Genomic DNA, 14,554 nt, shown 5'->3' with positions numbered 1-14,554 from the left:
TCAGCTTGTTTTTGGGAAAACTAGATATAGAGTTCTCAGTGCCAAAGGTGAACATGGCCATCCAGTTTGTTATCAGAGAAAGGTGCAAAAGCCAGCATCAGTGCCCATGGCATGGGTGAGTTGCATGTGTGTGAAGGTATCATTGATATATTGGGGCATATATTGAGATTTTAGAGAGACATATTCATCAAGGCTACGTCTCTTCCTGGGAAGTCCATGCATATTTCAGCAGGACAATGCCAGGCCTCATTCTGCACAGGCTACAATAATGTGGCTTCGTAGACACAGAGTATGTGTGCTTGACTGGCCTGCCACCAGTCCAGATCTGTCTCCTATTGAGAATGTATGGCACATCATGAAGAGGAAAATCAGACAACAGCGACCACGGACTGTTGAGCAGCTGAAGTCTTGTATCAAACAAGAATGGACAAAAATTCCAATTGCAAAACTTCAACAATTAGTATCCTCAGATCCCATATGATTAAAAAGTGTTATTAAAAGGAAAGGTGATGTAATACAATGGTAATAATGCCTCTGTACCAACTTTTTTCAAGTGTATTGCAGGCATCAATGTCTAACGTCATTTATATTTACAGAATGTAATTAAGTTGGTCAGTAAAACTACTGGAAATCTTTTCTTTGTTTTTTTTTTGTTCGTTAAATAAAGGTTCACATGAATTAACAAATCACAGACTTTTGTTTTTATTGCATTTTGGAAAATATCCCAACTTTTCTGGAAATGGGCTGAGTATAGCAAAGGTAATTTAATAAGTTTTAACTGGATATTTGTGAGAGTAGATATGAAGAGAGAAGTATGACTTGAGTCTTTGGATGCATCAGGAAACTGCATGCCATAGTAATTTTAACAAGTATAACTTCGGTGTATTAGAAAATTGAGAATTAATAATAGTATTTTGTTTTGTTTGCCTTTTCATATCTTGAAAGTGTTATATGATTGCTTTTATTTCATCATGTTAAACTGTCAATTTTGATATTATATTCATTATCTATGTTTGTTTTCCTTGTTTTCCTTTTTGCACATCACCTAATAGATGTCATTATATCCATAAATGTTTCCATATTGTAAAATTGTAAAACGGAGCTTATTTTTTTGTGTTGATGGCCTTTTTAGTGTTTTATTATATCACTATTCAGTTATGGTCTTTTGTATGAGATTTAGAATATTAATGTGACATCATATTCTTTCCCAGTTTTGGCAGGGATAGGAGAGATTTTATGTAGAAAATGAAAGAAGGGTGATTGCATACAATATTTGCGTATAAAACTTATTTCATTTCACTGTTGGTTTTTTTTTTCCTTTTTTTTCTTACTATGGCTCTGGAGTACAGCATAGTTTGATGATTTAATGCTTAACGACTCCATCCCCCAAGTACCACAACTGTGCACATCTGGGTGATTCCATGACCAGGAGGGTTGTGCTTTTTAGCATAGAATAAACAAATACGCAAAATGTCATTAAGAATGAGTTCATGATTTACTTTTCTTTCATTAATAGTTTGCTTTCATTCTATAATTTGAGTAAGAGTGTTACATGTTCAAAGTGATCTTGTCAGTCAATATCACATTATCACAAAAAAGAAAGAAAGAAGTTTCTTCTTCTCATGCTCGTTAGGGAATTCTGATGATACAATTTCCCAACGTTAGGAATTTTCTAAATATTTTTGGAAAATGTTGAATTTTCCCAAAAACAAGCTGAAAAGTGGACTCGTCTGATCACAGCACACATTTCCACTGTCTTTCGGTCCATCTGAGATGAGTTCGGGACATTTGTGGAATTTTTCAAATATTTTTGTGTTTTAAAATATGAAATGTGTTCAGACAACAGGGTTGAGTGAATGTTGTGGGATCTAAAATGTACATTTTAGAATAACCTAGATAAGTCAAGGAAAGAATACAGGCAAAATACTGTTTTAGTATGTTTTAGTTTAATGTAAGTTTTAGTTTTATTTATGTTTTGGTTTTTGTGAAGGACAGTATATGTATGTTTAAAATGTTTTTTTAACCTTTACTTTACATACATACAGTATTTGTAAGATAAATGTAACATCAGTGGGACAAAAAATGACACCGCTGTCATTGAATCACTCCTCTGACTTAAGCTAATCCATTCAGCATTGAATGTGATTTCAGTTCAAAATACTGTGTAGTAAAGGGCCTAAGGAGGGTCCTACTTTTGGGCAAACTTGAACATTTGAGAAAGTTTTACCAAGGATGTGATAGCTTTGAAATTTTTCTTCTTGGTAGTGCAGTGGTTAGCACTGTCGCCTCACACCAAAAAGGTTCCAGGTTTGAAACTCATGGCCAACTGGAGCCTTTCTGTATAGAGTTTGCGTGTTCTGTCTGTGTCGGTTTCTTCAAGGTGCTCCGGTTTCTTCCTACAGTCCAGAGACATGTGGATTAGGTCAACTAGCTACTCTGGTGTGAATGTGAGTGTGAATGGTTGTTTATCTCTGTGTTAGCCCTGAGACCTCTCCAGGGTGAACCCTGCCTCTCGCCTGAAGTCAGCTAGGATTGGCTCCTGCTTTCAACATGACCCTGAAGGATAAGTGGTACCGTATAGAAAATAAATGAACGAGTCTTTTTCTTAATTTGAGTTGCTAACTTTTTTGAGGTGCACGTTTCAAGCTCATCCAACAGACGGAGCTGTAGGTTTCTACACGGGTGAGGAGAGAACTATGGTGAAAGTGGCTTGCAAAGGAAAAAAAAACATTTTAGGCTGTCTTCCAGAGCATGACATCACTAAGTTTAACTCCTCTACTCTTTTGAGACAAAGTGGCAAACTGTGAGGAACTTTCAGTGCTTACTCATTACTCTGGAATGCTGACAGATTCTCAGTGAATTCCTGGACAAGTTTGTCCTTCTAAGGGTTTGGGAGCTGCTCACATTGCTGCTTTCATTCAGGACTTCACCGAGCTTCTGTCCAAAAATTGCCCTCTGTGTTCAAAACCCAAAAGTCTTTAGTCTGTTGTGTAGGTTATATAGTTTAGTTATTATTCTGTTATACTTTAATCAACGTGTCTGTGGTAATATGTGAGAAAAATGTTTTGACTGTAGCTAAGTAAAGAATTGCCTTTATTTAAAAACAAAACAGACAAACTACTATTGTGTGCTCCCTTTTCTGGGTGTTAGGGGTGGGGTTTGGAATAAAGGCCCGCCTCTAAACTTGTTGATTGACGCCCAGTAAGGACTCCGCCCCTTCTTCAACTTTTTTCCCCCTCCTTCATTTTTTCTCCACTAGTGAAGTGCGTGAATTTCATACCAAACCCATACCTTGCATTCCACCTTTACTGTCAAACCAAGAGAAATATTACTGAAAACAATAAGCGGCTCAAGCAAGAAATAGGTTTTGAACTAATGATATTTCGTCCTTCTGCTGTCCATCCAGACGCGTTTTCCTCATTTAAAGGTGAGTATTTGCGGAGCAGCGCGTGCCCTTTGTCTTGAGCCTGGTTGGTTTTTTTTTTTTTTGCTGGAGTTTTCGTGCCGCTCTTGCGAAGTCTTGAGATCTTTGTCATATTTTGCATTTTTCCACGGAGCTCCCCGCATCGGGTGGGATGGAGAAGAGATTTGCGAATGGATATGCTATGTAGAGAGAGAGAGTGTGCATGAGAACTCATGGAGTTAGTGACAGTGGGAAACTTAACATTTGACTGATGTAAAATGTTTGTTTGTTTGTTTGTTTGTTTGTCAACTTGAGACCATATCGAAGTGTTAAACTGCTTCAGCATAAGATAAGCGGGCAAAATGTTATTCCTGTTATTCTTAAAACATGCTCGTTGTTTTCCCTCAATCTTATTTCTGAGGATAAGAAAAAAGCTTTTACTCTTCTTTAGGACTCTGCCAAGGACAGGGAGAGCTGTTTGGGAAGACAGGTCCCTCACACCCAGAACACTGCGGTTACGGGTAAGGGGCGTCTCTGTGTCTCTCTGACTGAGTCCATGGGCACATCACTGTCGCTTTTACAGTGCTGGGAGACTCGATCACTGTTTATTTAGACAGACAGAGAGAGAGAGGGAGAGATCTCAGATCTCTGTGTAGGTTATTTTTACACTGTCATAAAGGAAATGATGCTAATAATCTGTAAAACAACAAGCAGACGATACTAACTGACTGACTGACTGACTCAGCAGCTGAAACACTCCTGTCTGAGTCATAATATCTGCTCTGGATAATGAGAATAAAGTCACCATCATTTTAGCAAAACTAACTGAAGGGTTGTTTTACAATCAGGGTACAAAGTTTGTGTCACAGGGGTCCAAAATTCAAATTGATTCAAACTGGTTCTTGTGCCAGTTTTTAAGTGAAGGACAAGTTAAAGAACAGATTTCAGGTAATTTTTTGACGTGTGTATGGTAGTTTTGTGTCATCTGCTATAAGATAAAGAAGATTAAGTGTAGCTTTAAGCAGGGCTGGGAGAAACAAATGAAGTGATTCTCGGAGAGGACGTTTTTTTTTTTTTGACAATTCAGAATCCACTACTTCCATAGTGCTTTTAAATATAAGGCTGTAAGCTTTGTGTTAGTTGTCTCTAATATTTATGTCCCAATATCTTGACCACATTTTAGGATGAAAATAATCATTTTAGATATGTTATTTTATATTGAAAAATTAGCTGTCTCGGAGAGGACTTTTTTTTTTTTTTTGGACACAATTACATACTAATTTGATCAAAATAGTCTGAAAACTTACTGGCATTCAACATTAAAACTTAACTATGTTTCCAATGATATGGAACCAAATATTTGTTTTATGGTATAAAGAATGATTTAAGTGCATCCCTTTTGGAGCTACAGTACCTGTGGTCAAAAAAGCACTTTTTCTAAATGACACGAGTAATTTTGCTAAATATGACATATATTGCCATACATTCACCAAAAATAATGTTATCACCAATTTTTTTTTTTTTTGCATGGTGAATAGAGCTATCACAGGGCTACAATAAACAACCAAGTTTATTTAGTCAAGCCTTTTGATATTGAAGATAATAAGTGTTAAATGTGATTTTTAGCTTGCGTACACTGATTGTAAAACAACCCTGAAACACTCCAGGTGATGTTTAAAACAGTACATATCACAGTCAACTTTTTGCCAGATGATTGCTGATATTCCTACGAGTATCTTTTTTTAATATTTATTAGCACAAATTTACATTTATGTAACTGAGGCACTGTAATTAAATATGCATGAATTTGCATGCTTAATAAAAAAAAATCTAGTCGCTTCATGTTCTTGTAATTTACATTACTTATTTCACCGTAAAGACACTGGGAAAACTTAGAAATGTTTGTTGGAATACCATTTCTTTTTTGTTTAATGAAGATTATAGTCTGTCATGCACTTATACAGTATATATTTGGTTGTCTATGTCCAGGACTTAGACAACCGAACCGTGGTGAAAAATAAATGTACTTTATTGTATTTAAAGTATATTCATATTTTCAATAGTGTATTGAAAATGTACTTACACAAATTGTACTTTTTGCAAATATATAAAAAGTATACTAACATCACGCTTTCACCCTAACACTTTTAACACACTTTAAAATAATTATACTATATTACACGTTATAGAAATATACTAAAATATACTTTAAGTGAAAGTTATGTGTAATTTAGCACATAAAAGTACACTAAATACACTTCAAGTTGCACTTTTCTACAATTTAATTACAATTAAAATATATTTAGTACAAAATTAGTTGTTCCAAAATAGCATGCCTCAAGTTAACTAATCATAAACACACTTGAAGTATATTGATGATTAGTGTGGCTTCAAGTACACAAAAGTATGCTAAATTTTAGTACACTTAGCACATTTATTTTTCACCAGGGAAACCATGACATAAATCTTTTTTCGCAGTCCGGTTTCCATCAAATCGTGCGCTCTGATTGGCTCGCAAGCAGTCCGGAATCCTACGATCCGGACCCCGGTTACGGACCTTTGGTGACTCGCTCGTTCACAACAACAAATATAGTAGCAATTTTTTGTCAGCATTTATTTCTGCATTTCTCAGTATTAGATTAGATTAGATTAGATTAGATTAGATTAGATTAGATTAGATTAGATTAGATTAGATTAGATTAGATAGAACTTTATTGATCCCTTTGGGAGGGTTCTCTCAGGGAAATTAAAAATTCCAGCAGCATCATTACAGGATAAACAGAGAATAGAAAATAGAGAAAACTTCTAGATAAAATAAATATTTACATATAGAAATATAAAAAAAAGATATGAAAACAGTCCAGCAGGAGAGGTATTGCACATTATATTGTACATTTATATTGCACATTGTCCAGTATTGCTTTTTTGTCAGGCTAGGCTACTGCTCCTGTTACCCCTCCTCCCCCCCAGAGAGGAGTTGTACAGTCTGATAGCGTGAGGGACAAAGGAGTTTTTAAGTCTGTTAGTCCTGCACTTGGGAAGGAGCATTCTGTCACTGAACAGGCTCCTCTGGTTGCTGATGACGGTGTAATAGCATTTGTTTTAAGGCATGGATAGCGATAACGACAGTGTTCACAGCGAAAGCAAGTTTTACTACCCTGATGAAGACGAAATAAAAGAAAACATTTCAGAAGAAAGCCTAAAAGCTGTAACTGTTGCTAACGCCGAGCTTGTAGCAAGTTTATTCTAAATATGGTTTCCCTTTCGGGCGCTCTCATTTTCTGTTAGAATTTGTTAAGGAAAAAAATAAATATATTATTTACCAGCTTAAGGTTGGTCCGTATCGTGAAATACCATGGCCGAGGTCAGTATTTTCAAGGTCAAGGTCTCGGTATTTCACGATACGGACCTCCCAGCTGGTAAATTTTATATATATCACTCGTGAGGAAATCGACAAATTGTTTTGATAAATTTGGGAACTTTTTGTTTGTGAATGTGTCGATATAATAAAAAGAAAATCACATGTTGGCTTGAGGATATGAAGTTTATTGTCTCGTGTTAAAAACCTCGCATTTTTCATACGAAATACATCGTGGATCTGAGTGACATATTTCCCAATGATGGCACTCCCGATGTTTTCCTGCTGACTAGATGTGCATTGTCAAAATGGCGAACTGCTTCGCTCACTCATGAAATATACATTCACCACTCAGCATATTTCCTGATATTCCACTCCAATAACGTCACTCCGAATGTGATATATGAAAAATATATCACTTAAAGATAAACTTCATATCGTTGTGTAACCCTGTAATGTCTGAGAGAGAGAGAGAGAGAGAGAGAGAGAGAGAGAGAGAGAGGATATTACACAGTAGCGTGACGATATGAAGTTTATCTTCGAGTGGTGTACATATTCACGAGCTAGCAAAGTGAACAAGTGAAATAATTTTCAATATGAGAAGATAAACTTCATATCTTCACACCATCATGTAATGCTCTTTATATTATATGGACACATCCACAAAAAATACGCAAGTTAATCAAAAGAATTTTAATTTTGAACCGGTTTGCTATTTTTACAACGCGTACCAAGTCAGCAGGAAAACACTGGGAGTGATGTCTTCGGAGTGAAATATCAGGAATTATTATACATACAGGACACTCTTTTGATGGAATAAAAACATATTTATTCCCTTTTAGCGGGTTCCATTCATTTCGTTTGATAGCATGCAATATTGTTAGCATATTGCTTATCCTACGTATATTACGCCACTCTGCCCAATGAAGAATGAGCATTGAATATGTTTTACGATATTGCATGGTTGTCAAGACAACATGATGTCACACATTGGAGCTGATGCAAATATTCAGTGAGAAAGTTTTCTGCTGTGTATCGCAGAAACAGTTCTTTGTTTGCCGGCAGCATCTACAGTATACTGTTGCAGTGAATGGAAAATGCCATAAGATACATATTACTCTAACTCCCCTGTTCTTAACTTTTTGTAAAATCGATAATTGTTCCATCGAATGTGTATGTATAATAATAATAATAATTATTATTATTATTATTATTATTATTATATTGGCTGGCTTTTTTTCATGGTATATCAGATATATTCCATTCAGCTAGCATGATATTGAACTCGTCTTTGACTTGTTCAGTATCGTGCTAGCTGAATGGAATATGACGAAAAAAGCCAGGCAATATTATTTAAATACGTCACTCAGATCCGCAGTGTATTTTATATGAAAAATGTGAGTCTTTCAACATGAGAAGATAAACTTCATATCTTAAAGTCAACGTGTAATTTTATTTTTATTACAAAAACACATTCGCAATCAAAAAGTCCCCAAATTTATCAAAAACAATTCATTGATTTTCTCGCAAGTGAAGATATTGAAAAATATGTCACGGTCATAGGTCTCCATGTCCTGGATGTAGTGCATATGAAAAATACGAGTGGTGTGTGTGTGTGTGTGTGTATGTATATATATATATATATATATATATATATATATATATATATATATGGGTCTGTCTCAGAAACTGGGTACTGTGGGGTACCCCACTAAATATACTCGCAGTCAATAAACTATACAATTTTGAATGGTGATGTTGGTTTTAATTTGAAATAAAATGCTGAAAGAAATAATACAGAAAAAACGAAATCTTTGATGTGAATATTTAGAATTTGGCAAAAATTCTGCAAATTTGTGGAAAAATGGCAGCTTGATCTGGGACAGGATAAATGGTTGACTACATCGCATTCCCTTAAAAAGGTTGTAGTCCACTGAAAAGTCTACAGTTATCACTAATTGTATTTTAAGTTGTAACTTTATACACCTAAGGATTGGTGCGCTCACAGAATAATCATAACCATAATAAAACATCATGCAAAATACTTGATCACCGTTGTAACTCCATTTTCCGCAGACCCAAAACCAATACGATCGTGTGTTTTGATCTAAACGGAAAGCCTCAGGGTCAAGGTCACTACCTCACCAAAAGTAGTAACTTAAAATCACTACGCCATATAAATATTTAGTTATAAACTAACTAAACTAACTAACTAACTTTTGTTTTTTAAAAAGAAAGCTGAAAGTTAGGTATAGAATATGTTTCTTACAGAATATGTTACGATGGTAGCTGGTCTTGTATGAATTTCTGAGCTATAAAATGAGTTGTGGTCTATTTTTTACCGTAGCGTGTTATTTGTGTGCGGGGAAGGACACATATTAACAATTTGCATGTGTAGAATGGAATTTTCCACTCCAATAGTTAGAAGTTGATCGTGTTTCCATTTGTGGTCTTTCTGTTACGCGAGTGATCTGTTCGGACGTTATCACTGAAAAGGTGAGTTTTGACAGTTTTATTTTGTTTTAGTCTTGCAGTATAAGGCAATAGAATGTTTCTTTTTCATCTTACTTTCATATTTTGTAGTGTTTGCGTATTTTTGGCCAATATTTTGTAACCATGGTCAATTTAGGTCGAACTTTTGATAGAATCTACGGCCAGTCATTTTGCCCCGCCTCTGCCTCACACTCCGTCCGGTGCGGTAGTGATGTCCCGTTGTCCCGCACGACCTTCAGCCGGTACAGTCGCTGTTCTTTTACCACCGCCGTTATTCTCATCTTTCCGGTGTGTTCTTGATTTTTCCATTGCGTCCTATTTCGCCATATCAAATACCCAAAATGTATCATATTATTCATATTTAAGTGAATAATCAATTCAGTCATCATAACTTGGCATTTTTAACCCAAGCAATCAAAAAGAGGAAATTTATTCAATATTTTCACTCATCTGTGAAGGAGGGGCTTTAATTCTTCATGATGGAGTTATTTTATATGTAAATCAATTTTGCAAAAGCATTTGAATTGTAATAAAAAAAAATTTCCACAGTGGAGGCCAGATAAAGCAAGATACTATCTTTATTCTTATTAAACATGAGAAAAAAAACATTGAGTGTTAGGTAAATGCAAAAAAAAATAGTAAAATTAGAAAATTTATTTTTTGACCATAATGTCCCAAATGAGAGACCAGTTTCTGAGATGGCCCCATATATATATTCTAGTCAGAATGAACATTTTGGGAAATTGCTATAATATCTTTCTAATTAGTGATATAAGTGTTTCATGCGTGCAAGTTTCCAGAATTAGAGATTTTTGGTTATGAATATGATATGCTTTTAAAAACGCATTGTTTCTACTCTACTTTTATATTGATTATGAGGGTTATAAAGGAAATTTGACATGTGTATCCAAAAGAAGCTTTATTTAAGGGATTTTATGACATGGATTTCATGATTGTGCCAAGTAGACAGAGCTTAAAGCCTTCTATAAACTTGCTACGTTTCAGATAAGATGATGGTCACAAGTGAACAAAAACATTGAACGAAACATTTTTCTGTTGAGTTTTGATATTTTATTACGACAGTTTATTAAGAGACGGTCTGTTATAGATGCAGCTGATCAAAACTCTGAAAAATGATTGATGTGACCAAAATTCATTAATAAGGATATTACTGTAGTCTTTATCGGGTCATTCATATTGACTTGATTGCTATGGCAGGCCTCCATTAAAATCCCAAAGGTTCTTGTCTCAGTTCGTTGGTGATTCTCACATGAACAGATGAAATGACAGCATGGTGCAGTCAGATCCATGCAGACAGACTACTCAGGCTCAGACACTCTGAACAGTCTGGACATTCCCAGCAACACAAAGCTGTCCTTTAGAGCCATGGATCTCAGAGTGGATCCAAGGATCCAAGAAGCATAACCAGGGGTCGGTGATTCTTAAATTTTGTTACAGTGGTGGAAATTACAACCCACCATTATCAAAGTTATGATATTTATTCTGGAATTCATATAATTATTAGCTTGTTTGACTGGTCACAGCAGTTGAATGGATTTAATCCAAAGTTTAAAAAAAAAGGCCATAAATAAAGTCAGCTTGGCAATCTTTTAATAAAATTTGTTCTGCGAGTGGGAAGAGCAGAAAGTAAAAAGATCTATACCTCAAGTAAATAGCCAAAATATTATTGTTAGTATTTTGTACATGCTTAAATAATGTGCCGGATGTTTTAATAAGTTGGGTTGCGTTCATAAAACGAATTGATACTGGATGGGTTTATGTGTTAAAGTGTCAGGTTTTAATGATGTACCCAACAAATGTTTTGCATTCAAACATTTTTACATGTGAATTTTATTCATTTAAAATTATTCCTTTATTATTGCCTTTATTATTGTACATGTCAGACTGAATGATTCATTTTTCTTTCTTCTTATATCTTTTCTTTCCTTTAACTTGCATAAATCTGTCTTTTGAGGTTAACAGTATCATCCATTGGCAGATTTGCTAAAGGAGCAGAATGCTGTGATTCAGGTTCATTCCACATGGTTCAACCCAGACTGCCTGTTCTGGTTAGACTGCATACTTAGATGCGTCTTATAATTTACTGCCTTTTAGAAACACTGTTTGTCTTCTCTAGAAAAGGTTTCTGCCTCTTAAAAAGAGGTCAGTGCCCAGGTTAACATGCTATTTACTAAGCCGGTAAGACTGGAAAAGTATTTTACGTAGGCACTGGATACCTTGTTCTACAAGTTCTGAGCAAAATGGTGTGTGATCGAAAAATGTCTAAATCAAGACATGAGAAGAATTACTTTGTTAAAAATTGATACGTACAACTGAGCACAGAATTTACTCAGAGCTAAATGAAAAGGACAGTACATTTTATTTATTTCAACTTAAAACTTTATGTAGTCATGGTTTCTTTTAACTGTAAAATAAACACCATAAAACCCCTCATTTATTTCATGAATATTATTCACAGTAATACTTTATCAATTTTTGGATCCATAGAGATTTTTTTTTATTCCTAAACTTTCCACCAATGAAGCATAGTGCAAGTTGAAATTATTTATAGGTCTACCTGTTTTTGGATTATTGATGTTAGGATCAAACCCATTCAATCAAAGAAACCAGTCGATTAGGCTAATAGCTATAAGAACTCAAAAATAAACATAGTACTGTAATTTGGTAGGTTGTGATGTCCACAGCTGTACCTAAATTAAACCACCATCAACTTGACTATGTTTCATGGATCACTACTTTAGGAACCAGACAGATTACATGGAAATGTAAAATGTTCAAAAAATGGTCAGTTTATGTTTCGTTATCTAATAATGACCTTCATTAAATCAGGTCTAGAAATCAAGACAATTGTGACAAAACTGATAGGTTTTGTGAAACAAATTTTCTGTTGGTCTTTCCTTATGTTTTGGAATGTTTTCTTACAGACCACATCGATTTAATCTTAAATCTTTTTTTTAAGCAAATTGTTATGAACTGCAGGTACATTTTCTTTTTCCTGCACCCAAAAACGTCAAAATCAGAAGTCTCATCTCATCTCATTATCTCTAGCCGCTTTATCCTGTTCTACAGTGTCGCAGGCAAGCTGGAGCCTATCCCAGCTGACTACGAGCGAAAGGCGGGGTACACCCTGGACAAGTCGCCAGGTCATCACAGGGCTGACACATAGACACAGACAACCATTCACACTCACATTCACACCTACGGTCAATTTAGAGTCACCAGTTAACCTAACCTGCATGTCTTTGGACTGTGGGGGAAACCGGAGCACCCGGAGGAAACCCACGCGGACACGGGGAGAACATGCAAACTCCACACAGAAAGGCCTTCGTCGGCCACGGGGCTCGAACCTAGGACCTTCTTGCTGTGAGGCGACAGCGCTAACCACTACACCAACGTGCCACCCTTATTTATTTATTTATTTATTTAATTTCTCATTCCTTGCAAATAATATTTAAATAATATTTCTTAACAGAAATCTATTTTGTCTTGAGGGAATAACGTTTTCAAAAATGTGTAACACTTATAATGCTCCTCCATGCCTCCCAGACCAGCTCATTTGAGTTGGGTGACTGGACAGGTCATTTCATTAACGACAGCACTTTCTCCTTTTCCCCAAAGTATATATTGCATCCAACCAATCATCTGAACATTTTTTAACAAAAGGCAAGAAGTCACCAGAATTTTGATGTCCATTATAGGTCCAGACTTAGGACTCAAATAGTAACTTAATTTTTTAGGATATTTTAGATGTGTGTGTGTGTTGTTGTTGTTGTTTTAAATCACAGTATGCAGTATACAATGAGAACACTAAAACTGATAGAAGATTAATTGGCAGTGTGTGTCACTTTTAAAGAGCAAGAAATAATTTTAAAAAGATGCATCAATTGTTTTAACCCATGAACAGAACAGGAGGGACTTTTGCTTCAGCCCCTCAACCCGAGTAAATTGAGGAACTAAAAGATCAGATGTAACACAGGTCTTGTGAATGGCCTGACATAAGGCTTCTAATATTAGGTTTTGAAGGCACAGATAAATCTTGGGTGGATTAACAGTAAGGTTCTGCTGCACTGGCAGGTTGGCTTCAGTGTTTGTGGCACATTTTAAAATGGATAAGTTGCTTTCTTTCTTTGCTCTGGCTACCAGGCATTCAGTTGGATCCATAGCATAGGAGTTTTCTATGATCTTCTTTTGTTCTTTGGAGAAGGACTCTCAATTAGTGGTGGTGTTTATGTCCAATTAAAATACACAGAAAATACACTTTTACAGTGGTCTTTACCCTGTTCTGCTCTGTTCTTTTTGCGCTCCTCAAATACTTTTCACAGACATTTTCTGAACAGAACTAGAAAGATTGTAATGATATTTTTCTGAATTGATTTGCCGTTATTTTATAAGACTAAAAGTATTAAATATGAGTGGCTAAGTATTTGGCTCGTATAATAAGGTTCTTTTTGTTGAATTTTTAAAAATTAAGAATAAAATTTCGATCCTGTCAGAGATTTTGAACTTGATACATTCTTTCAAGTAACTGTAGCCAGTTCTATTAATAGCTTTTTAACATATTTGTTTGTTTAATGTTAATTTGTACTCATTGTCTAGATTGCTGTCTCAGCTTACTAAATGAGCCTTTGTTATTTAATAAATTAGCAACTGAATTTAGTTGATTTGCTTGTTGTGTTACTTAACTCTCACCTGGTTACACTTTCATTACAGGTTTTAATATTATTAAATCTGGATACATATACATATATATATATATATATATATATATATATATATACAGTGGCATGCAAAAGTTTGGACACCCTTACTGAAAATGTCTGTTACTGTGAATAGTTACGGTGGGGCAAAAAAGTATTTAGTCAGTCACCAATTGTGCAAGTTCTCTCACTTAAAAAAATGAGAGAGGCCTGTAATTTTCATCATAGGTATACCTCAACTATGAGAGACAAAATGAGGAAAAAAAATCCAGAAAATCACATTGTCTGATTTTTAAAGAATTTATTTGCAAATTATGGTGGAAAATAAGTATTTGGTCAATAACAAAAGTTCATCTCAATACTTTGTTATATACCCTTTGTTGGCAATGACAGAGGTCAAACGTTTTCTGTAAGTCTTCACAAGGTTTTCACACACTGTTGCTGGTATTTTGGCCCATTCCTCCATGCAGATCTCCTCTAGAGTAGTGATGTTTTGGGGCTGTCGCTGGGCAACACGGACTTTCAACTCCCTCCAAAGATTTTCTATGGGGTTGAGATCTGGAGACTGGCTAGGCCACTCCA

General features: G+C 35.3%; 1 protein-coding gene across 3 annotated transcripts in view; it reads left to right on the top strand.

Moving 5' to 3' along the window:
• Window positions 1–3,250: 3,250 nt before the first annotated feature.
• Window positions 3,251–14,554, top strand: part of tead3b (TEA domain family member 3 b) — a 66,749-nt gene continuing 55,445 nt past the window's right edge. For 2 of the 3 annotated variants that reach the window (XM_060919328.1, XM_060919326.1), the window contains exons 1-2: window positions 3,251–3,427; window positions 3,855–3,924. The gene's annotated coding sequence lies outside the window, so the exon portion shown is untranslated. Of the gene's footprint in view, window positions 3,428–3,569; window positions 3,677–3,854; window positions 3,925–14,554 lie in introns of those variants that run through there. The other variant, XM_060919327.1, reaches the window with a different exon arrangement.

Source organism: Neoarius graeffei, chromosome 4 (genome assembly GCF_027579695.1).
Source record: "Neoarius graeffei isolate fNeoGra1 chromosome 4, fNeoGra1.pri, whole genome shotgun sequence".
NCBI lineage: Eukaryota > Metazoa > Chordata > Actinopteri > Siluriformes > Ariidae > Neoarius > Neoarius graeffei.
The sequence above is the reverse complement of the archived record's forward strand: the minus strand, read 5'-3'. Positions and strand labels throughout refer to the sequence as shown.